The sequence below is a fragment of the Bubalus kerabau genome, chromosome 4 (genome assembly GCF_029407905.1).
Source record: "Bubalus kerabau isolate K-KA32 ecotype Philippines breed swamp buffalo chromosome 4, PCC_UOA_SB_1v2, whole genome shotgun sequence".
In the NCBI taxonomy this organism is placed as follows: domain Eukaryota; kingdom Metazoa; phylum Chordata; class Mammalia; order Artiodactyla; family Bovidae; genus Bubalus; species Bubalus kerabau.
Genome location: NC_073627.1, coordinates 95,158,919 through 95,184,628, shown reverse-complemented (window position 1 = coordinate 95,184,628; position 25,710 = coordinate 95,158,919). Strand labels below are relative to the sequence as shown.

Below are 25,710 nucleotides of genomic sequence, written 5' to 3'. Positions count from 1 at the left end.
ATTAAGGTTAGATGAGATGATGAGGGTGAGGTCTTCTTGATGGACCAATGCCCTTAAGCAGAGAAGAAGAGACCAAACATGGATGATCACTCTATCTCTCTCTGTTTCTATTTCCCTGTGAGTCTCTCTGTCACATTGTCTGTATCACCAAGTTAGGCTACTTGAGGACATAACCAGGAGAAAGGCCTTACCAATAACCAACCATGCCGAAACCCTGATCTCAGACTTCCGGCCTCCAGAACTGAGAGAAATTTCATTTCTGTTGTTTAAACCATCTAGTCTGTGATATTTTAGTACAGCAGCCCAGATGAACTCAGACATGTATGATAGAAGAATGCAACTGACAGAGGATCTTGTACCCGACTTCACTGACTAAATTGCACAGTACACCACAAAGGATGGGGTTAATGCTAATAGTTGTGTTGGCATCTCTTTTTTCAATAATATTGTGAGACTTCTAAGTTTCAGACACTGCCAGGAGCTAGGGATGCAGCAGTGACTAGTAAATGTGATCTCTGGCCTTAAATTTTAGTAAGACATACTGACAAATAAGTATGTGTATGCCAGTGTGAATAAGTATGCCAGTGCAGGATACACAAAGAGACCCAGGTTTGATCCCGGGTTGGGAAGATCCCCTGGAGAAGGGAATGGCAACCCACTCCAGTATTCTTGCCTGGAGAATCCCATGGACAGAAGAGCCTGGCAATCTACAGTCCATGGGGTCACAAAGAGTCAGACACAACTGAAGTGACTTAGCATGCACACATGCCTGCACTGACAAATAAATATGTAATTAAGAAATAGAGTTGTAAGTACTGGAGCAAGGGGAAGGATACAGAGCTAGGGGCACAGAAGAAACACACTGACTTGAGGAGTCAGTGAAGACTTTCCAAACATGGTAATGTCTCAATGGAAATTGTCAAGATAAATCACAGTAACCCAGGTGAAGCATGTATATGGAGGGAATGTGTTCCAGAGCTGAGTATCTGTGTGTTTGCTCAGTCACTCAGTCTTGTCTGACTCTTTGCAACCCCATGGATGGCTGCCCACCAAGCTCCTCTGTCCATGGAATTTTCCAGTCTAGAATACTGGAGCGAGTTGCCATTTCCTATTCCAGTGAATCTTCCTGACCCAGGGATAGAACCAGTTTCTTCTGCATCTCCTGCACTGGCAGCCAGATTCTTTACCACTAGTGCCACCTGGGAAGCCCACACAGCTCCTTGATGTATGATGTGAAGTCGCTCAGTCATGTCCGACTCTTTGTGACCCCATGGACTGTAGCCTACCACGCTCCTTTGTCCATGGGATTTTCCATGCAAGAGTACTGGAGTGGGCTGCCATTTCCTTCTCCATAGGATCTTCCCAACCCAGGGAATGAACCTGGGTCTCCCACATTGTAGGCAGACACTTTACCATCTGAGCCACACAGCTCCTTCAGTTCAGTTCAGTTCAGTCACTCAGTTGTGTCCAACTCTTTGCAACCCCATGAATCACAGCACGCCAGGCCTCCTTGTCCATCACCAACTCCTGGAGTTCACCCAAACTCATGTGCATCTAGTCGGTGATGCCATCCAGCCATCTCATCCTCTGTCGTCCCCTTCTTCTCCTGCCCTCAATCCCTCCCAGCATCAGAGTCTTTTCCAATGAGTCAACTCTTGGCATGAGGTGGCCAAGTATTAGAGTTTCAGCCTCAGCCTCAGTCCTTCCAATGAACACCCAGGACTGGTCTCCTTTAGGATGGACTGGTTGGATCTCCTTGCAGTCCAAGGGACTCTCAAGAGTCTTCTCCAACACCACAGTTCAAAAGTATCAATTCTTTGGTGCTCAGCTTTCTTCACAGTCCAACTCTCACATCCATATATGACCACTGGAAAAACCATAGCCTTGACTAGACGGACCTTTGTTGGCAAAGTAATGTCTCTGCTTTTGAATATGCTATCTAGGTTGGTCATAACTTTCCTTCCAAGGAATAAGCGTCTTTTAATTTCATGGCTGCAATCACCATCTGCACTGATTTTGGAGCCCAGAAAAATAAAGTCTGACACTGTTTCCACTGTTTCCCCATCTATTTCCCATGAAGTGATGGGACCAGATGCCATGATCTTCGTTTTCTGAATGTTGAGCTTTAAGCCAACTTTTTCACTCTCCTCTTTCACTTTCATCATGAGGCATTTGAGTTCCTCTTCACTTTCTGCCATAAGGGTGGTATCATCTGCATATCTGAGGTTGTTGATATTTCTCCTGGCAAACTTGATTCCAGCTTGTGCTTCCTCCAGCCCAGCGTTTCTCATGATGTACTCTGCATATAAGTTAAATAAGCAGGGTGACAATATTACAGCCTTGACATACTCCTTTTCCTATTTAGAACCAGGCTGTTGTTCCATGACCAGTTCTAACTGTTGCTTCCTGACCTGCATATAGGTTTCTCAAGAGGCAGGTCAGGTGGTCTGGTATTCCCATCTCTTTCAGAATTTTCCACAGTTTATTGTGATCCACACAGTCAAAGGCTTTGGCATAATCAGTAAAGCAGAAATAGGTGTTTTTCTGGAACTCTCTTGCTTTTTTGATGATCCAGCGGATGTTGGCAATTTAATCTCTGGTTCCTCTGCCTTTCCTAAAACCAGCTTGAAATCTGGAAGTTCACAGTTCAGGTATTGCTGAAGCCTGGCTTGGAGAATTTTGAGCATTACTTTACTAGCGTGTGAGACGAGTGCAATTGTGCGGTAGTTTGAGCATTCTTTGGCATTGCCTTTCTTTGGGATTGGACACGGCTCCTTAGGAAAAGCAAATGTCCAATATGTATGAACAGCGAGCAGGGAGGAGATCCTAGGACAGAACTTTCAGGAGTCACAACTTTCACAAATAGGGGAGAACAGTCAATGCCATCAGCACTGAGTGGCCCAGAGGGAGCAGGAAGCCCAGGAGGGTCCATTGCCAAGAAAGTCAAGGCTAGAGACTGTTCCAAAAGGGGAGAGTGGTGGCCTGGCTCAAAAGCTGAGAGTAAGGAGGAAAAAGTGCTCAGAGATGAAGCACAAAGGTAAAGGAAGTGGCTGAAAAATGTGAGGAGGGCAGTTTCAATGAAGTGGAGGGATGAGGCATCATTTCTCCTGCTTCCATCTACCTTATTGACCCTAATGAAAGGATATTTGTTTAGACATCAGGCTCACCCAGCTGAGTCCTTCTTTGCACAACTCTAGCAGGTATGGAATATGTATGCATATAGGTATACACATACACACACGTCCTTTTAAACATAGTTTACATGTCTTCTAGATGTTGAACTCCTATTATTTTTCTATCATGAAAACCATGAAGTTAATTTTCAAAAACTGATTTACACAGGGGATTCATGATGCTTTATCTCTGATCTACCACTTAAATGCAGCTCTATTTGTGTTAGTTTTTCCAAATGCATTTTTTTTTCCTGGCTTTCTTTTTACCCCTCTCTAAGAAGCGAGGTTTCATATGCTTAGATACCAGGGTAAGTTTTGTCTGAATCAGACAAACTGGCTTTAGGAGGCTGAAAAATGTATTCTATTAGATTGAAAATGTGCCCTGGATTCAGGCAAGCTTTGAGCACATACCCAAAACTGCCTTTTCATCACCTTTCTTTCCCTTATAAGCAGGGTGGAAATTTTAAAACTGAAATTGTTAAGGTAACATTTGCCTCACTGAGATTCAGCCAAAATTGATAAAAGGACAGAAAACTCAAAATGATCTGTTTGCATTACAGTTACCTTTTTTTGCAATTAGAATATTTAAAGAAAGTAAATTTCTGGCAGAGAAAAGCACCTTTCAGATCTAATCGAAAGAAATAGGCTGTTTAAATTTAAGATCTTTGGGGAAATAAACTGGTAACTCTCAGATCACAGAAGACAGGACCCTGCTGACTTAAGTAGTCTCAGTATCTGATGCCTGGCAGTCCCCCTCCCACAACTCCTTAGCAAACTCTCAGAAGGATGACAACTAGGTGATTCTAACTGGAAAACAGAAAATCAAAGAACTAAAAACCCTTGCTGGAACCCATCAGATGCGTGATTAAAAAGGAAACCAGAATGCTTCCTTCCTTCCTTCTGCACCCCACACACCTCCCACGGCTAACTCAGCAGCAGTACCATGGTTTCCTGAGCTCATCATTAAACCCTCCGCCAAGCAAGTACCTTTAGACTGGATTAACAAATTTGTTCAGCTTTCCAATTTGATTATTTTTTGTCTCCTTCAATCACAATGTAAACAATGTTTATGAATATTTTAAAGGACACAAAGAAAAGCAGGCTATCTATTTCATGTGCTCTGTGATTCACAACATTTATACAAGATGGTCACTGCCCCATGGTAAACTATGAGTGGTGTTACATCAGTGAAACACTGTTCAGAAGCCCAAAATAATTAACAATAATTGAGAGCTTACAGGTGTTTCAGAAAGAGTAATAAAGAGTTTGTGCAAAAATGCTGTGTGTGCCACACAGATGGCCACATCCTAGCAGGAGACACTCATTTCTCCAGCTTCTAGGAATGTTGTCCTTGGTGAGAGGGAGCTGCCCCACCCACCCAAGGTGATGCCCCCATTCCCAGAGACAGCCTCTTTCCAATGGCTGGCCTGTGCTGCTACATGGACATTCAAATGCCTTGCCTCGAATTGGGACAATTCAGAAGAGCTATTCCAGTTCAAGAGTTCCCCTGGGGATTGGCTGAGGTCTTCGTTGAAACTTTGATGGACATCATAGTTCATCTTTTTCCTCTGTCCGATCCTGGTTCCCTTACTCCCACATAGGTACTCTCCCAAGAGCATTCCCAGTAAAATTCCTGAAAGCCAATATCCATTGAAGACTGTTTCCTAAAAGATTCAACTTATAATCACATGGCAGACTATTTGCAAACATATGGCTTTCCCTCTCTGTGGGAATCTTACAACTCCATACCTGTTGACGTCAGGCTGAGCCATGTACTTTACGTTATTACTGAAACGTGAGCATAAGTGAGAAATGCCACTTGTGAGCAGAAGCTTTTAAGAGTCATCAGGTGATTCTATCACTTTTCTTTTCCTTCTGTGTGTCATGATAGGAGCATATAGAACTGGAACTTTAGCATGAGTCCAGCAATAAAAGGTCTATACAGCTGATGAGAAGTGGCCCACCACTGACATGTAAAGTAAGTGAAAAATAAGGTTACTATAAGCCACTAAGATTTGGGGATTATTTAACACTGCCACATAGCCAACTAAGCAAGGTGAGATAATAACCTCACCAAATTATAACCTAAAATGATACTTTTAAAAGTACCCCTTATTGAAAGATGTATATTATCATATGTGAAATAGATCGCCAGTCCAGGTTCAATGCATGAGACAGGATGCTCAGGGCTGGTGCACTGGGATGACCCTGAGGGATGGGATGGGGAGGGAGGTGGGAGAGGGGTTCAGGATGGGGAACACATGTACACCCATGGCTGATTCATGTCAATGTATGGCAAAAACCACTACAATATTGTAAAGAAATTAGCCTCCAATTAAAATAAATAATTTTTTAAAAGAAAAAAAAAGTACCCCTTTCCCATTCTTTTAATTCTCAATATCTCTAACATTTAGACTTGTCCTTGAAAGCGAAAAGTGAAAGTAGTTCAGTCGTATCCGACTCTTAGCAACCCCATGGACTATACAGTCCATAGAATTCTCCAGCAAGAATACTAGAGTGGGTCCCTTCTCCAGGAGTTCTTCCCAACCCAGGGATTGAACTCAGGTCTCCCGCATTGCAGAAGAATTCTTTACCAGCTGAGCCACCAGGATGCCCCAGGAATACTGGGCCTATCCCTTCTCCAGAGGATCTTCCTGACCCGTGAATCCTAGGAACATCTTTTTCTGCAACTGAATTTCAACTGCCTACCAAAATGTAACTTCATCTCTCTTGATCCTCTTCCTGAGCAAAACAAGGTCAAAAAATGAGTAAGAAACCTCTGAGTCTCCTTGGATGTTACGGTGGATGGGGGAAGCAGAGGGCCAAGAAAAGAGAGAGGCCTCACACCAAAAGAGAGAATTTCCTTAGCAGATTGTGGCAGAAGGAAGAAAGGAATGGAAATTTACCATCTTTGCCCTTATCCTTGTTCATTAATATAAGGATGGGGGAACACTACATTAACAAATATGGCAGGATGACCAAGACCCAAAGGTTAGCAGTATTTGAGTGGAGAAATTATGGGAAGTTTTCTTCTATGTAGTTGTCTGTGATTGCAAAGGCATTTCTTTTTTTAACTTTTTTTTTTCAAAATCACAAATATAATTTATTTATATAACTTTCTTGACTTCTAATGACCTACAGATTATAACACAGACTTTTATCCCATCATATCACAAGTACTCTTTAGATTTGCCTTTTCTGTACTATGGCATCTTGGTCCCCAAGCCATAGTGTATCTGGACTGTTCTCATGACCAAAGCAACAATGGCCTTGGGATAACCTATTTTGCACATATTTTTCTCTCTGTTTAGAGCTGCAGAACTCCTACTCCTTCTTCAAGAAGTAGCAAAGATATTTCTAATGAACATATTCTTCTGTGGCTAAAAGAAACCAAATAGTTTCCAAAAAAACAAATATCCATGATCAGGCAACTGCTACTGTCTCAATCCACGTGCCCATGTTACCTGATGGGTGTCTGGAGGCTAGCTCAGGTGATGGGGAACAGAGCTGGAGGGAGATATTCTCAATCCAGGAATAAAAGCATGCATCAAAATCAGGAAGAGGGACAAAGGCATACAAGTGTCAGGCAGTGTGGAAGAACACAGGGTACCAGGACAGCAATAGCCTTGCTGGGGCGCAGGATAGGAGCAAAAGGAAGAATGATGGGAGACAAGGCCAAGACAAAGTCAGGGCCTGATGTGAAGGACTCAAGGTGATGAGGGGGGCCTCTCACTATCTACTGTCTGTCAATTGCACTGTGGCATTCTCAAGACACTCACAACTTGCTGTATTAATTGTTAACAGCCACTGTGTAAAGCAGTATGGAATTTCCTTAAAAAACTAAAAATAGAGCTACCCTATGATCCTGCAACCCTCCTCCTGGGCATATATCCAGAGGAAAATATAATTTTAAAAGATACATGCACTCCAATGTTCACTGCAGCACTATTGACAATAGCCAGGGCATGGAAGCAACATAAATATTCATCGACAGAAGAATAGATAAAGATGTGGCCCATACACACACACACACACACACACACACACACACACACACAATGGAATATTACTCAGCCATAAAAAAGAATGAAATAATGCCATTTGCAGCAACACAGATGGACCTAGAAAATATCATATCAGGTGAAGTAAGCCAGGCAGGAAAAGACAAGTATCACATGTTATCACTTATATGTAGAAACTAAAAAAAAAAAATTTATTTCACAGAAATAGATCCACAGACACAGAAAATATGCTTATGGTCACCAAAAGGAAATTGAGATGGGAAGGGATAAATGAGGAGATCAGGATTAACATATACACACTACTAAATATAAAATAGATAGCCAACAAGGACTTACTATACAGCATAGGGAACTATGCTCAATATTTTGTAACAACCTATAAGGGAAAGAATCTGAAAAAAAAAAAAATATATATATATATATATATCTGAATCACTGAATCACTTAATATCTGAATCACTTTGCTATATACCTGAAACTGGATGTGAGAGTTGGACCATAAAGAAAGCTGAGCACCAAGAATAGATGTTTTTGAATTGTGGTGTTGGAGAAGACTTGAGAGTCCCTTGGACAGAAGGGAGATCAAACCTGTCAATCCTAAAGGAAATCGGTCCTGGATATTCATTGGAAGGACTGATACTGAAGCTGAAGGACCAATACTTGGGCCACCTGATGGAAGAACTGACTTATTGGAAAAGACCCTGATGCTGGAAAAGACTGAAGGCAGGAGGAGAAAGGGGAGCTGGTCGGATGGCATCACTGACTCAATGCACATGAGTTTGAGCAAGCTTTGGGAGTTGGTGATGGACAGGGAAGCCTGGCGTGCTGCAGTCCATGGGGTCACAAAGAGTCGGACACAACTTGAGTGACTGAACTAATACCTGGAACTAACCCAACACTGTAAATCAAGTATACTTCAATAAGAAAAGTTAAAAAACACAAAGGAACAAAATCCTGGTGGGATGATCTAGAAGTTTCTCCTATCCTAGGAAAATTGCTCTTTAAGTATTTTTATGTTTCCCTGACACTGTCAGAAGATTATTAAATCAAAGGCCCAAGATTTTTTAAAATCCCAAAATAATAAGGAGATGTGACTTCTATTTGCCCTACAAAATCTGCATCCATTTTTTTTTTCATTAAAGGAGACTCAAAATATCAAAACCATGATGATGAAGAGTTAAGTTAGTGGTGATTTCGTTCCTCAGTTCATGTTTTATGAATTCATAAATGTTCATCCCATTTGACAGTGTCTCAGAATCTCATGTCTTCTGGTGGAACTTCCTAGCTTACAAGGCTTCTGCAAGTTTATGACCACATTAAAATTACTCTTCTGAACAGTGTTGTGAGAGAGGCCTTGCTGGGTCCATTTTACAGCTAAAGGGACTGAGAGCTGTAACATGAAAATGGTGTGCCCTCCCTGGAAATGCTTTGAATCTGGTCAATTCTGACTTTAAATTGAGACCCTGCTACTTATCAACTGGGTAGACTACTTAATCTCTTTGAACCTCATATTCTTAATGTTTGACAAGGGATGATGAATATGCCTCACAGGGTTTTATAAACATTTCGGTGAGGTTTCAGCCCATGATAGCAGGGTTATGGCAGCAGTGACTCTTCTTACGGCTCAAGGGGCAGAGCTCAGGTTTGAACGCACTTAATTAAACGAAGGCAGCGCTCTCTCTCCTTGTTACAACACAGACATGTCCGTAAGGATGGGGTGGAGGGCAGGCAGGACCTCATTCGTCAAGCCTCTAAGAGATTTTGCCTGACTCCTATTCTTCAGACTTATGTTGTTCTACCATGTTTCAGGAGACACAGTCACTACTCCAAAAGAAAGTGTCTCATCACATTATATGAGGGGATAGGGTTATAGATTTTGTTGTAGATTTTGGATTACCAGGAATAAGCCCTGATAATTGAGGCAGAAGTATTTTTGGCTTGCTAAATGTGATTTCACAGATTTTGAGAAACATGTTTCCATGTAAGTCAATCATTAGGTCTTTCAAAAAAGGAAAGTCTCTGAATGTACTTCATTGTTAAATTCTCCCACAAGAGTATAACCTTAATGCTGAAATCAAGAATGTGTTGATTATGAAACAAACATTGTCGGGGCAAGGATGTTCTAACTCCTTTATCTGTTCAACACTAGGAACAGAACACTTTGGGCTCCTACGCAACTCAAAGTAGACGTCCGTTCATTTTTCTTGGATGAATATTGAATCTCGAAAAAAAGATGGCTGAATGGACCTTTTGCAGAACAAGGATGAGTGTGTCTGGCACAAAGTGAAAAATATGAAAGACTTTCTTTCATCTCCATGTGAGGCTCTTTTTCTTCTTCCCTCTGTACTCTTCCTTTGCAGGTAAAGCTTGTTTCATAACATGGGGAAGATCTTTTGAGGCTAAAGGATTATTATTTATTTCTCATTAATTAAAGTGGCAGAAACCCTTTGAAGTAAATCAGTTCTTTTAAGTTAGATCAGATTTCACATCAATTAAAGCCACCATCACTGAGCAGACCCATGAAAGTTCACCTCTCCTTTAAAAACATTTGAGGGTTTGGCTGGTACATGAATGATTTTCTTAGGAGAGGGGTTTTCCTGGTTTGTCTTAAGAATTCCTGGTGGGATGTTGCAGTGGAATTCACATTTTCAGTCCTCCACTCATCAGATAAATACTATTTCTCCACATTTAAATTCAGCAAAAGCCAAAAATTATAAAAACAGCAGCAATCCCTTTCCTCATGTAAGGATTCTGTATTCAGGAATATAAAGACCCCTGTTATGTTTGATTCAACACTTTCAAAGTTCTCATTAGGAAACACTGAACACTCTTGGATTAGTTGTCAGATTTCTTGTTTTCATTTTTGACTCTTTTTATCATATTACATGCCCAAGCATAAACATCACATTCTAATTCCCGCCAGCATCATGGAATCATGAAGGGGGTCTTCCATTTATTGCTGTGGGCAGAGGTCCTTCTGAACCTGGACTGGCTTCCTCCATCAGAGGATTAGACTCTTCCCATGTTAAGAAAGTTGCTAAGATGCAGAGCTACAACAGATGAAGCAGTGGTTGTTAGAGTATATACATGGTTTTGACTCCTTCTTTTGTGGCTAAGAAGATATCTGCTTTTATTTCTGAGAGAGATACTCAGCATACCCACTCTTCGCTATTCAATGATCTCACCTTGTGTGTGCATACCCAGTCATGTCTGACTCTTTGTGACCCCATGGACTGTGGCCCGCTAGGTTCATCTGTCCATGCAATTTCCCAGGCAAGAATGCTGGAGTGGGTTGCTATTTCCTACTCCAGAGGATCTTCCCAACCCAGGGATCAAACCTGTGTGTCCTGCATTGGCTGGCATATTCTTTAGCACTGAGCCACCTGGGAAGCCCTTTAGCAAAAGTTTATGGACCTGAAAATTACTTTTCCTCTAGGCATGAACTATATTATAGAAAGACTGGTTATTCCCTTGCTTCTTGAGTGCTCAGTCTTTTGAGGCCCTTCAGACCTGGCCATTCTCAGTTGCCCATTCTCTGCTCTGCCTAAGGAAAGATCCCCTGGAGGCCTTTCCCACCACGATACTCAAAGTCCTCCAACAGCAGTACTGTGTTGCTTTATTTTCTGCTTTCAAACTATGCCTGTGGCTCTTAAATTTTTGAAAAGGCACTTACTGATTCCAAACACATTCTCCTTAAATCTTCAATGAGGCAAAATGTTTAAAATCTTCAAATCACATTGATGCAATCTTTTAAGTGTGTTTGTGATACAGACAATATGATCAGCTACCTGGTCTTCTCTCTGTACAGCAGTCCTGTTAAAATCCATCTTCCACTTTCCAGTGAAATCAAGCACCGGGGAGAAAGTTCCGTCCAAGGAAGGTTACTGTTGCAAGTAGACTGTGTCCACAACTTGTGGGAAACAAAGCAAATGATGCCATGTTCATGGTTCTGAGAGATTGCAGGGGAGGCAAGCTGAGGTCAAGGGGAAGGAAAAGTCAAGTTCATCTCATACATCCCAAACATGCATACAAGGATTCCAGGATCAGCAGAGTTCCTCAGTGTTTTCACCAACATCACAGCAGCAACAGATTGAAGAGAAGTGAACTTTGTGTCTAAGGAGGGAACTTAGAGACAGAGAACCAGAGAACTCTGGACTCTTTGAATGGGTCCAATGCGTAATTTCCTGAATTCTTCACTAAAGACTGCTTGTATTTTGAGGGCAAAGTAAGACATTCCAAGCCCTGACTGGGAGCTAACATGAATCTGTACATTCTTCCAGGTTTCCAGGTACAGTATAATTATAAATAAGGACTGGCTGAACCAAGGTGACCCTAATTATCTTTATTAAAAACACAGATGGAGAGGCAATAGAAGCTAGTGTATAAGAAAAGCTGATTCTTAGACCAGAACTATGTTTAAAGATAAACTGCTAAGTCACTTCAGTCATGTCTGACTCTGTGTGACCCCATAGATGGCAGCCCACCAGGCTCCCCCGTCCCTGGGATTCTCCAGGCAAGAACACTGGAGTGGGTTGCCATTTCCTTCTCCGATGCATGAAAGTGAAAAGTGAAAGTGAAGTCGCTCAGTCGTGTCCGACTCTTAGCGACCCCATGGACTGCAGCCTACCAGGCTCCTCCGTCCATGGGATTTTCCAGGCAAGAGTACTGGAGTGGGCTGCCATTGCCTTCTCTTAAAGATAAACTAACGGCTTAGAAAATTCCGGTTTTGGTATACTGTCCTGTATTTAATTTTTTACAGATTATCTGAAATTTCTCCTGCTCTAATTCTGAAATTATTACAGTGTAGTGATTAAGGCTCTCCTACCAAATATAGTTTGCATTCCATGTTCTCCACTTACTAATTGTGGAATATTGGGCAAGTTATTGAAACTTTCCAAGCCTCAATCTCTTCACTTGTATAATGGGAACAATAAAATCTGCCTGGTGAGAGAGAGGGCTGTTGTGAGAATTCAAACAGACAAAGCATCTGAAGTACTCAGCTCAGACAAGCAGCAGACACTCTCCATTGTTGCTATCATTTAATTTGGACGATTTGACTTTGCTGATTTCAGCAGAAGTGAACCCACAAGAATGGCTTCACCTTCAGAACCCGTTAGCTTCCATTTTTCCTTTCCACCACCTCAGTTTCCTCTTGTCATGACATAGAGAAACCTTGGCACATTATGTGTGTTTCATAGCCCATCCAAGTCATTTCTATATCTCTGAATAAAGGAGGTGCCAACACAATCCCAATGCATTTACTGTTTCCCAGCAAAGAAAATGCCCAATTAGAAATATTGAAGAGTCTATGTCCATACCACCCTGAACGTGCCCGATCTTATTTGATCTTGGAGGCTAAGCAGGGTTGGGCCTGATTAGTACTTGAATGGGAGAAATATTGAAGACCCTCTTTCTCAGAGCCAGATTCCTCCCCGGTGATCTTCTCAGCCAATAATGGATTCAGGAAGTTTTTAGGCATCTTGGGAAATAAAGCATCCACCATTACATTTTACTTTGTCTTCTAAGAACATCAATGATCCACACTTACTGCTTGGTTTGTGACACTTCCAGTGGGCACTTTGTATCTTTTCCACAAACTGAAGTATCACAAAGGCCTAAAAGCTTAGGTCATTGTTGTCTTTCAAGACCAAGCTATACAATGTTCCGCACACTCAGAAGTACTATATAATCATTCTACAAGTCACGAGGCGCCCACAAAATCATGAGAATCTGCACAAGGGTTGACCTTGCCCAACGTGCATGACTTGAATGGAATGTCGAATTTCACAGAAAAATACTTTAAGAATGGAGTCTTCACTAATATCCCAGTTATCCAAGTCTCTGGATGCTTTTTGGCCACATTGCAGGACTTGTGGAGATCTTAGATCTCCTACCAGGGATTGAACCCAGGCCCATGGCAGTGAAAGCGCTGAGTCCTAACCACTGGACCACCAAGCAGTTCCTAGGTTTTGAGTTTGTATCTTGTTACTAGGAAGGAACCCTGTCAAATGTCAATTTGGGATTATTTCATACCATAGCCTGTCAGTGTCATGCCATTGATTTCGGGGGCATCCCCTATGACCTGACCGTGGAGCAGGTGCTAAGTGACACACATGTGTGAGTAAAGGTACTTTCAAGCAGTGTCTTGAACATTAGTTCAAGTCATTTTGGCCAAGGTGGTGCTGCCGATTCCTCCTGAGAGAGTTCATCAGGGTCTGAGAGGTTGTGTCCTAGAGAATCACTCAGTCTCAGTATAGAGTTTGGCATCTCTGAGATTCTTTTATCCTCAAAAGGAGGCAGGGAAAGGGAGGAAATGAACTAAAGCTTATTGAACCCCATTGTGTCAGACACTGTTTTAGAGACTTTTCAGATGCCATCTTGTAACACATGAGGCACTTTATATGCCTCACAAAGAACTCCTTTGAGAGAACTCTGTAACACATTGTATTCATCTTCCAGCATCCATTCCATGGAGTCACCATCCCTCATATATACACTTATGCCTTTAACCCTAGTGAGTTGTCAATTACCAAGCCTTAAGTTCTCAGATATAGAGGTGGTTATTTGGGACAGGCTAGACAGAGAAGAACTGAAGAAGGCAATGGCACCCCACTCCAGTACTCTTGTCTGGAAAATCCCATGGACGGAGGAGCCGGGTGGGCTACAGTCCACGGGGTCGCTAAGAGTTGGACACGAATGAGCAACTTCACTTTCACTTTCCACTTTCATGCACTGGAGAAGGAAATGGCAACCCACTCCAGTGTTCTTGCCTGGAGAATCCCAGGGGCGGCGGAGCCTGGAGGGCTGCTGTCTATGGGGTCGCACGGAGTCGGACACGACTGACGCGACTTAGCAGCAGCAGCAGTAGACAGAGCAGATATCCTCTGTGAGTTACACCTGCTAGAAGAGCAAAGATCTTTTTCTTTTGATTGACTGAATAATGGACATTTCCCCTGATACTGTTGATAGGCATCCTCAGGATGAAATAACAAAAAGAGAGAAGTAAAACTGAATGACTGAGAAAGTACCATAACCTTAATATATCATTTGCATTATTTGAGCTCGTGGTTCTAACTTTGCCTGAAACTGAACAGACTGCTGTGGATTCCCACTTTTTGCCCCTGAATCCAGTTTGTTTATGTCACTGGTAACTTAAAGGGTCCTAGACAAACAAAAGAGCTATTATATTCATCTGATGAGTGAGCAAACCAAGACTCAGAGAGAGAATAAAGTTTTCTTGTCCCCAAAATGGCAGGGCTGAGATTGAATCCAGATATTTTATCTCCAAAGTTTGTGTTCTTTCTATCCTGGTGCCTCCCTGGAAGGTCAAGAGGAGTTGTAGAACTCTTTCCAGATGTCTGAATTCCCCAAGAGTTGAATTATGTCTGCAAAACAGACCAAGGGTAGTCAGTGATTTTCACATTTGGTGTGAGCCAAAACGGGCCTGATCAGAAAAGCTCACTAACAGAAGACTCTGGAATGGAACCAACCCGCTTGCTCTGCATGATTCCAACTTCCTATTGGGCAGCGCGGGTGAGCAGGGAGGCCACAGACTAGGAGAACACTAAATCCCAGCTGAAAGACAAGCAGATACATTCCCAAGGACAACTTCACATGACGAGAAATAACTTAGGCCATCCCAGATGCAGAAGAGGGATGGACAGAGGAGTGGGGCATGGATTGCAGGGGAAATCAGAGTGTCGAGTAGTTTGAAATCAGAGGAAGTATGATGTGGATCTCTGTAGTGGGAAGTATTAACTACAGGAGCTGGTCTAAGAATGGTCTGCAAACATGTACAGCGATGGAAACACTCAAGATCACATTGGTCCATTCAGTCACTTGCCCACTCGTTCATTCATTCATTCACTTTTCCAGCAAATACTTATTAAGCATCTACTATGTATCAGGCTTTACACTAAGAACTGGGAACTCAATGATTAAGATGGGGTTCCTGCTTCAGGGTTTTATATTTGGAAGCCATGTATGCCAGTCATCCATGAATGTGTATGCATGAGTGGGGTGTGTGTGTGAAGGAGAGAAAGCGGCAGAGAGAGACAGAGATGAAGAGAGATCTGGACTGTTGATACTGATGATTTCAGAAAAACAATTCATGCCAGTAGAGATATTTCCTTCTAAAGAGTCATGTTCATGATGATACCTTTAGAAGGAGGAAAGCCTTATTTAACCCATCTTTGTGAGTAGAAATTCTGATGGCTGGCAGAATGCCTTGGGGATGAGGACGAGGATAGTAGGGGTGGAAGGAGGAAGACCCAGCTCAAGGAGAAAAAGAACTTCTGAAATGGGACCTGTGAAGGTTGCCAAAGACAGCCATGCCTGCTCCTCTGCTGAGTCCTCACTTGAACGAGGCGTTCATCTTGGACCCAGGACAATTACTGGAACTATACTATATCAGACAGAAGTCAGCTCTCAATCGGTAACTGATTGTAACACTGTATGGAGCTTCATAGACTGTAAAAATGGTTTTCATGTGTCAGTACATCATCTCACCTGATCTTTATAGCAACTTGGGGGCAGGGCAGATTTGACTAATTCACTTTTCAGATGTGGAAAATGAGGATCATGGCAAGGAACTGATTTACCTAAGCTCACACAGCAGGAAACGTGGCAGGCTGGGACCTGAGTTCCAATCATTTGTGTACAAAGCTCATGACTTCCAATTAACCGGACACCTAACTTCTGCTTCATCCCAGGAGTCTCTGGACATCAGAACTGACTGACCAAAGAGGCTAATTGACAATCAGAGGGCTATTCAAGGTAGTACAGTTCCTTTTTGAGGAAGAATCCTAGCCTGAGGGTAATATATCCCATCAGCCTTTTGGGACCGTAAAAGGTCAGTTTTCATTCCAATCCCAAAGAAAGGCAATGCCAAAGAATGCTCAAACTACTGCACAATTGCACTCATCTCACACGCTAGTAAAGTAATGCTCAAAATTCTCCAAGCCAGGCTTCAGCAATATGTGAACCGTGAACTTCCTGATGTTCAAGCTGGTTTTAGAAAAGGCAGAGGAACCTGAGATCAAATTGCCAACATCTGCTGGATCATGGAAAAAGGAAGAGTTCCAGAAAAACATCTATTTCTGCTTTATTGACTATGCCAAAGCCTTTGACTGTGTGGATCACAATAAACTGTGGAAAATTCTGAAAGAGATGGGAATACCAGACCACCTGATCTGCCTCTTGAGAAATTTGTATGCAGGTCAGGAAGCAACAGTTAGAACTGGACATGGAACAACAGACTGGTTCCAAATAAGAAAAGGAGTTCGTCAAGGCTGTATATTGTCATCCTGTTTATTTAACTTATATTCAGAGTACATCATGAGAAAGGCTGGACTGGAAGAAACACAAGCTGGAATCAAGATTGCTGGGAGAAATATCAATAACCTCAGATATGCATATGACACCACCCTTATGGCAGAAAGTGAAGAGGAACTCAAAAGCCTCTTGATGAAAGTGAAAGAGGAGAGTGAAAAAGTTGGCTTAAAGCTCAACATTCAGAAAACAAGGATCATGGCATCTGGTCCCATCACTTCATGGGAAATAGATGGGGAAACAGTGGAAACAGTGTCAGACTTTATTTTTCTGGGCTCCAAAATCACTGCAGATGGTGACTGCAGCCATGAAATTAAAAGACACTTACTTCTTGGAAGGAAAGTTATGACCAACCTAGATAGCATATTCAAAAGCAGAGACATTACTTTGCCCACAAAGGTTCATCTAGTCAAGGCTATGGTTTTTCCAGTGGTCATGTATGGATGTGAGAGTTGGACGGTGAAGAAGGCTGAGCGCTGAAGAATTGATGCTTTTGAACTGTGGTGTTGGAGAAGACTCTTGAGAGTCCCTTGGACTGCAAGGAGATCCAACCAGTCCATTCTGAAGGAGATCAGCCCTGGGATTTCTTTGGAAGGAATGATGCTAAAGCTGAAACTCCTGTACTTTGGCCACCTCATGCGAAGAGTTCTCATTGGAAAAGACTCTGATGCTGGGAGGGATTGGGGGCAAGAGGAGAAGGGGACGACAAAGGATGAGATGGCTGGATGGCATCACTGACTTGATGGACGTGAGTCTGAGTGAACTGCGGGAGTTGGTGATGGACAGGGAGGCCTGGCATGCTGCGATTCATGGGGTTGCAAAGAGCCGGACACGACTGAGCGACTGATCTGATCTGATCTGACTCAAGAATTTGGTTAACAAGCATTTTCTTGAAGAGAAGGGACTCAAGTGAGATAATGTAGAAAGTTCCCAGCACAGAGCCATTCACATAGTAGGTACCCAATTATTGCTACACTCAAGATCTATACCCTGTCTCTCCAGCCATATTTCCCACCATTTTTCCAGCAGTCACACTAATGTACTTTAAATTCCTCCAGCACATGTAGTTATTACAGTGATCTCAGTATGAGAGTTGAGTCAACAGAGTCACAGAGAGGTTATGTAACTTGCCTAAGATCACACAGAAAGTCAGCAAGGTGGTGAAGAGTCAAACTTAGGAAATCTGGCTTCAGAGCATACACTTCACTCCCATGCCTTTTCCAAGGCACTGAGTAGATGGATAGAAAAGAAGAAAATTCATCAAGAGGCAAGAACATGCTTACCTCACAATGTTGTCATAAGACATTCATGAATTTATTCACAAAAGCAACTAGAAGGGACTCCTTTGGCAGTCCAGTGGGTAAGACCTCATCTTCCAATGAAAGGGTTGCAGGTTTGATCCCTGCTCGGGGAACTGAGATCCCACATGCCTCAGGGCCAAAAAACCAAAACATAAAACAGAAGCAATACTGTAACAAATTCAATAAAGACTTTTTAAAATGGTTCACATTAAAAAAAATCTTTAAAAATCAATTAGAGCATGGCTGGCTCAATTAATGTTAGCCATTGTTTCACTCATCACAGAGTTCACATCAAGAACCAGTTTCTCAGGGAAACTCCTCAGTGCCTGCTATCTGATCAGTTCCCCTTATTACACCCTCCTATAAAAAGTCAGAGTATCCTATGGGGCACTTATCTTTGTCTGTAATTATACATTCATTTTTGATTTGTTTCTTTCATTTTCTTCTGTAACCCAATGCCCAACCTTTACAAAAACAAACAAACCAAAAAAAACCCCAACAAATCCCAACATAATAAGTATTTCCTGAATGAATGGATGAGTGAATGAAACATTCCTTGCCGCCCTAGAGTCCTACATTTTTCTCCTCTGGGTGGGAGGAGAATATTCTTCTTTGTTTCCCTTCATGCCATCTCAGACTCTCACGCATTTCCCATAGCTCATCTACATGGTGTTTACAGGTGCCTTCTGAAAACCGCCTACTCCCTGGTTTCTAAACTCAGCTAAGCTATGTCTCTGAAATGTCAGCCTCTCCCGTGAAATCTCCTTCTCAAAAGCAGCAAGAAATTTAGACAAGGAAAGTTTTCAGTGCCTCTCCACATTGTGCCAATTGTATAATGACTCTGTGGGATTCAGTTTATTTCCAAATCTAGACCCACTCTGAACAAAATGGAGGCTTCTAAACTCATCCCAGTGGATCTCAAACCCACTTCTGACTTTGAAAGATTACGGATTTTTCTGGTTTTGATGAGTGCCAAGAGGGAACAGAAAGTTCCAGAAAATACCATGGTGTTGTTTCTGTCCATTGTGTCCTTTTCTTTTCTCATCTTGATGTGGTCTTTTCTTTAGAAACTGTATTCTCTTTCTGCTCCATGATTGTACTCTTTACAAATACCTGCCTTTCCTTTCAAAGAAGCTGTTTTGTTTCTGGTTGCACATAAAATGAAAAGGCACAGATTTCTTCAAACACACGTTTTTGGCTTCCTTATTACAGAGATTTTCTCAATATCTGTTCTTTGCTTGTGTTCTCTGCTCCCTTAATCTTAGTTTTAAAATTTTCTTTCTTCTGAAATCACCCTACTCACCAGCATGAATATATGCGTTTTAAACCCCACTTTGCTGTGTCACCTTAACTTTTTCATTTGTAAAATTGACGATACTTACACTACAGGTTAATTGTGATCCTTGAAAATGAGATAATGTAGAGTGGCCATCATCAAAAATATACCAGATAACAAGTGTTGGAGAGGATTTGGAGAAAAAGGAACACTTGAGCACAGTTGGTGGGAATGTAAATTGGTATAGCCAGTATAGAAAACAATATGAAGATTGTTTTTTAATTAATAAGAATAAAACTACCTGGAGAATTAGCATATGATCCAACAATTCCACTTCTGGATGTGTATTTGAAGAACATGAAAACATTTAATTCAAAAAGTTAAGCATCTCCATGGTCATTGCTGCATTATTTACAAAAGCCAAGATATCAAAACAACCTAAGCATCCATTGATACACAAGTAGAAAAAGAATATGTGGGGGGGGGGGTTGTGTGTGTGCATTCTCAGTCACTAAGTCATGTCTTACTCTTTGTAACCCCATGGACTGTAGTCTGCAAGGCTCCTCTGTCCATGGGATTATCCTGGCAAGAATACTAGAGTGGGTTGTCATTTCCTCCTCCATGGTATATATGTGTGTGTGTATGTATACATACACAATGAAATATTATTCAGTCATAAGAAAGATTGAAATCTTGCCATTTGGGACAGGACTGATGGACCTTGAGTGCATTATGCTAAGGAAAATACATCAGAGAGAGAAAAACCAATACTATATGGTCTTACACTTATATATGGACTCTGAAAAAAACAAAAACAATAAAACAAGCTCATAGATACAGAGAATAGATTGCCAGAGGTGAGGGTGGGGGTAAAAGAAATGAGTGAAGGGGATCAAAAAGTACCAAAAAAAAAAAGAGAGAGAGAGATAGTGAATGTGTAGCAGAGTTATAAACAGGGCATTTCCTTGCTTCTGTTGAAGCTCCAAAGCCAAGAATGATAGGTGGCAAGGACCCTCTCTTTCTAAATAGAGATGTTGGACCATCTAAGCAGGATTTCCCCCCAACTTTTCTGTGCCCTAAGCCTACTTCCCCCTGTAGGGGTGCCTTAAGAAGCATCCAAGAGGAGGATTGTCTCAGAAGAACCACAGAGGAAAGAGCCACAGTGGGCACCAAACCTGGATAACAGTAGCAGCAGGGAAGCTAAGGTCCTTCCTCCTCTCCCTGTACGTTGGAGGGGACAGAGGCTGTGGGGTGAGTAGGAAGCATGCAAAGACAAATAAGATGGAAGAATAACTGTGACCCAGGCAGCGTCATTTCTACTCTCTCACTGCTGCACTACAGAATTCACGTGTCAGGCACATGCTGCCCAGAGAAAGCAGCTTTGAATGGGATGAGACATTGACCTTTTGGTATTGGAACAGTCTGACAATTCAGGTATAGGTTTCTGCACTACTCTCTTACCTAAAAGCTTTGGGACCAGATAGGTTTCAGAATTCAGAACTCTTCCTGATTTTTAGAAAGGATGAAAGAAAGTGAAAATCAATCAGTCCTGTCTGACTCTTTTCGACCCTATGAATTGTAGCCCACCAGGCTCCTCTGTCCAGGGGATTCTCCAGGCAAGAATACTGGAGTGGGTTGCCATTTCCTTCTCTAGGGGATCTTACCAACCCAGGGATGAAATCCAGGTCTCCCACATTTCAGGCAGACCCTTTACCAACTAAGCTACCAGGGAAGACACTATTTTTTGGCACACTGTGTGGCATGTGAGATCTTAGTTCTTCAACCAGGAATCAAACTTATGCCCCCTGCATTTGAAGTGCAGAGTCTTAACCTTTGGACCACCAGGGAAGTTAAGAATCTATTTTTCAAAAAGGATCTATATTATTTATCCTGTCATAAGTATGTGTAGGGCTGCTGTATAATAAAACACATCAATATTTTTGCTGTAAAATATACTGCTATCCACAAGAGGTGGCAGTACATAATACCCTCCCATCAGTGCATGTCACATTTTTTCACCAAAAGACTTTGTAACAAACTTCCAAAAAGTTTTGATTTTAGATAAAGAAAAAAATTTCACCAAAGTGAAAAATTTTATGGATGCTTGAAAGTGACCTGAGAAGCCAAAGTACCCTCCAGGGGCAGGCAATCTAACAGTGGGGGTTGGAAAAAGAGTGGTGTGGCAACTTTTCTGCTCGAACCATCAAATTCCACTCATTCAGGTAATCAGTTCCTTCTGTAAATAAGTGTGTGTTTTGTTTGTGCTTTTTTCACACCACAGGTGATTAATAAATTTAACTCTCCTTTCTCCTTCATTTCTTCATAAATGCTGTCAGATTGTCCAGATCCCTCCCCAGATGGGAAGCTTAATGGAGCTTAAGCTTTAACATCCCACTCTGCAGGGACCTTTTCTGAGGATGTAGGGAGGAGGTTGGAACTGGAGCACCACCCTTGTCTCGGAATATGAAGCAAATAACTAGTGGGAACTATTTTTGGAGAAACTGTAAAGGTAATAAATACGTGCTTATTGTTATTTTTGAGTTAAATATGTAGATTAGGTTTATTCTAAATAGTCTCATCCTCTACTTTTTCCTCATGTCCCTTCCTCACTTCTCTTCTAAAATGATAAAGGTTTCCTCCCAAAGCAGAGATTTTTTTCATCGAGTTTTGCTGTAACTTGGCGAGAATTTGGGTGGGGGTGCTGGACTGAAAGAGAAGTGTTTTCTGGAAAGGTGGGTGTTGGGAGGGTAGTTGCTGACAGGAGGGGAAAAAATGGGTTTGTTGGGTCTTTGAGGAAAAAGAGAGAGAAAGACATCTAAAAGTTACTTTTTGATTGGATGGTAGAAAGAGAGGAAAGGGGGCCATGGAAACAGGTGAGGGCCTTGGTCTCAATAGACAAGCACCCCATGGAGAGGAATTGCCAGCACCGCGTGGCTTCTGAGGGTCAGCCTCCATCACACAGGCCGCTTGCAGAGGAAATGGACAGGTGACAAAACTCTTTCTTTGTGACACAATTTAGGCACAGGAATCCAAACAGTTTGACATATAACGCTCACAGAGTAAAGCCGTGATCAATCCCATGGATGGGGCAGCAGATGGGCAGAGTGGGCATGGATGGAATTTTCATCCCAGAACCCCTCTCTCATTTCCCCTGGAAACTTCCCATGTCTCTTCCATAAATCTCCTTTGGGAAATGTCATTGTCTTACATCACTTCATCCTTCTGAAAATTGTTGATTAGTCTAGGAGTGAGGATCTATGCTGACCCAATCTAATCAAAGCCTTCCTAGCAGCTTCAATAAAATCGAGAACTGACATTGACAGATTCTCTCAGATGATGAGAGTTGCATGACACAAAGTCCAGGAAGGGCCAGGGCCTGGGTCTCATCTCATGGAGTAAGTCTCCCTGTAGCCAGTGGGAATGAAGGAAACACTTACTGTAGCTGGGATGTGAGCCTGAATGAGAAGCAAGTGGTATCTGGCCTCTGGTTCCAATGTGCACCAGCTCTATGCCTCTGCTTCCTGCACTTTGGTTTATCTACATTTCCTAGGACTCCATGACCCAGAAAGTTCCCCCTTTTACCTATACTAGTTCAAGCTGGGTTGGGTTACTTAGTACCAAAGGAATCCTAATGTGCAACTTAATTAAAACATTTGATTAACTGGGCATTGGAAACTTTTTAGTTCAATCCTGTTCATAAACTAAAATTTATTAGTTTGGTCTCCCAGCATCTTTCATTAAAAAAATGAAAGATATGGAATGTGATGGCTGTTTAATGATTTAGTATCTCCTTAGGGTTATCAGTTATTTAGAGCAGCAAGGATGAAGTTATAAGAAACATAGACACACTGACCTCAAGAAATAGAAGAGATATTACTTAAATGTTTGAAGGGAGTTGTTTTCTTGAAATGAGTTGTTTCATTCAGTAGGCAGTTTTCAAGGGCTTAATCTTTTCTGGGCACTGTTCTTAGCACTAGGGATGTTTGTTAGTTAGCATTAGTCATTCAGATATGTCCACCTCTTTGCGACTCCATGGACTGTAGCCCGCCACGCTCTTCTGTTCATGGAATTCTCTAGGCAAGAATACTGGAGTGGGCTGTAGCCATTCCCTTCTCCAGGGGATCTTCCTGACCCAAGGATTGAGCCCGGATCTCCTGCATTACAAGCAGATTCTTAATTATCTGAGCCACCAGGGATGCCCACTAGGGATGTTATCAATCACCAAAGTGGACCAAAATCCATACACTGGCAAAGTTTCTATCCTAGCCTCCTTCACCCACAGGAGTAAATCAGAAACCTTCTGGATAATTTAGAATGCCAGTTAGTTGTGTGCTAATTAATTTGGAAGCCTAGATACCTTTGTCAATGGCCAACCACACATGTTTTGCAGAAGGTGGATGATCAAGAGCCCACTCCACCCAAGATAATATGGCAAAAATTAGTTCCTTACCTTCCATCAAGGAGGAACATACCATTGCACCATTTCTTGCTTCGGCTAAATCAAGTTCCATTTCATCAAATAATTGAATGATAACAACCTATTATCTCCCACCTCCTTTTAGCTCTGGTATTTTCTGAAGCATATTTTTCTCTGTGTCACTAACACTGCTGTCAGAGGCCAGTGAAAGTCCACCTGGCAAGTGGTGAATATAACCTGCACCAGGTAGGGAGTAAGCGCATCAGCAGGACTCTCGGTGCAATTCCTTTCCTTGGTTTCAATCTGGAAGTCATTCTGTTTGTCAGAAGGCCAGGGGGTGATGAAACAACACCCGCCCCACACACACACCATCACTGTAGCACCAGGAAAACACATAGAGGGAAAGAAAAGACTAGGAGACAGAGAGCCGCAGGACCCAGCCCATGTCGAAAACTGCCCTTCCTGGTTAAAAACTAGCAGGTGCAGGCAGTTTTCTGAGCTTTTTTTTGGAGGGAGCAGCTTTTCTTCACCGTGGAGTTAGAAGGACTCATTTTAAATCTGAGATGTGATTGGTTAGAGGTTAAGCCTTTGAATTATCTGCAATCAGCCATGAAAGCCCTGAGAAAAGAAAGCAACATCTTTGTGCAGACAGACTTGTGCTTGGACAAAAATCCACAGGGGAAAGAGAAAGGAGTAGGAAGAAGGCGTCCGATGGAGACCTTAGGGTCCAAGGAGACCAGAAAGCCAGCCGGTGCTAGACCAGACATCATTTTCTTTGACACTGTTGACTCAAGAGTATGCTTACGTTTGAAGCAAAAGCTTCATTTATTTCAAACCAGCATGTTGGAAAAGAAATTGGATATAATATCAGAACCACGTATGTAGTATCTGTAGCTTTTGTGCATATAGAATGTATCATAATCGCAGGGGAAACTGTATGGATTCATTCCACAGAGGACATTCAACTAATCTCTCTTTTGTCTCTTTGTATCAGTTTGAACGTCTTTTTCCAGTGGAAAGACAAATACATTTCTATTGTTTTCTATTGTATAAAATTGCAGAATTCATGAAAGCATAACACAAGAAAAATCACATTTTAAGAAAGCAACGAGCCTTATCCCATCATGGAGGAATAACCACTATTAAATAGTTGGTGTGTAGCCTTTCAGCTCTTGTTTCTACATGTGTTTGTTTCTTCTTAGGGCTCGTATTGCAATATTGAATTGTAACCTTTTGTTTTCCCTCCTCGGTACTGGGTAATGAAGATTTTCCCCATAGCATTAATATTTCAGATGATTCCAGCTTTAACAAAGCTGCTTCAGTTCCCTGTAACTAAATTTGTGTCCCATATCTGGGCTAATTTCCTCAATGAATTGCTAAGTCAAAAGATGTGCCAGTTTTAAAGATTTTTTTTTTTAATAAATATTGCCTATCTGTCCTCCAAAGAGTTTGTGTTGTGCCTACCAATTTGCAACCTAAGCAGCAGTGTTCAAAAGTGATTTGTCCTTCCAATACTAGGAATAATCCTTTTTTTGTTGTTGTTGTTAACCAGTTACTTTGGAGGAAAATGTTGTTCACTAGTTAAATTTAACCTAGAGATTGTCATATTGAGTGGAATATGTCAGACAAACACAAATATCACATGATATTGCTTATATGTGGAATCTAAAAAAAGACTGCAAATGAACTTATCTGCAAAACAGAATAGTGTTAGAGATGTGGAAAAGTAATGGTTACGGGGGGAATTGAGAGGAGGAATAAGTTAGAAGATTGGGATTGACATATACACAGTACTATATATAAAATACATAACTAATAAGGACCTACGGTATAGCACAGGGAACTCTACTCAGTACTCTGTAAAGTCCTATATGGGAAAAGAATCTAAAAAAGAGTGTATATATGTACAACAGACTCATTTTACCATACACCTGAAACTAACCCAACATTGTATTGGGTTAGCCAGAAAGTTCATTCAGGATTTTCCATACGCCCAATTTAGCCCAATAAATCAACCACACCTCAATTCAAGAAAGACATTTCTTTGAATACTAGTGAAGATTTGCTTATGTATTCATAGTCCTTTGGTATTTCTTTTTTATATATTACTGCTGAACTTTTTTTCATAATATTCTCAAATTATCTTGTATGGTAATCTTACATTTTTCATCACATAAATTGTCCATTCACT

At 41.7% G+C, this 25,710-nt stretch overlaps 1 protein-coding gene across 17 annotated transcripts in view; it reads right to left on the bottom strand.

Moving 5' to 3' along the window:
• Positions 1–25,710, bottom strand: part of NFIB (nuclear factor I B) — a 517,914-nt gene that overhangs the window by 464,947 nt on the left and 27,257 nt on the right. The window lies entirely within an intron of this gene.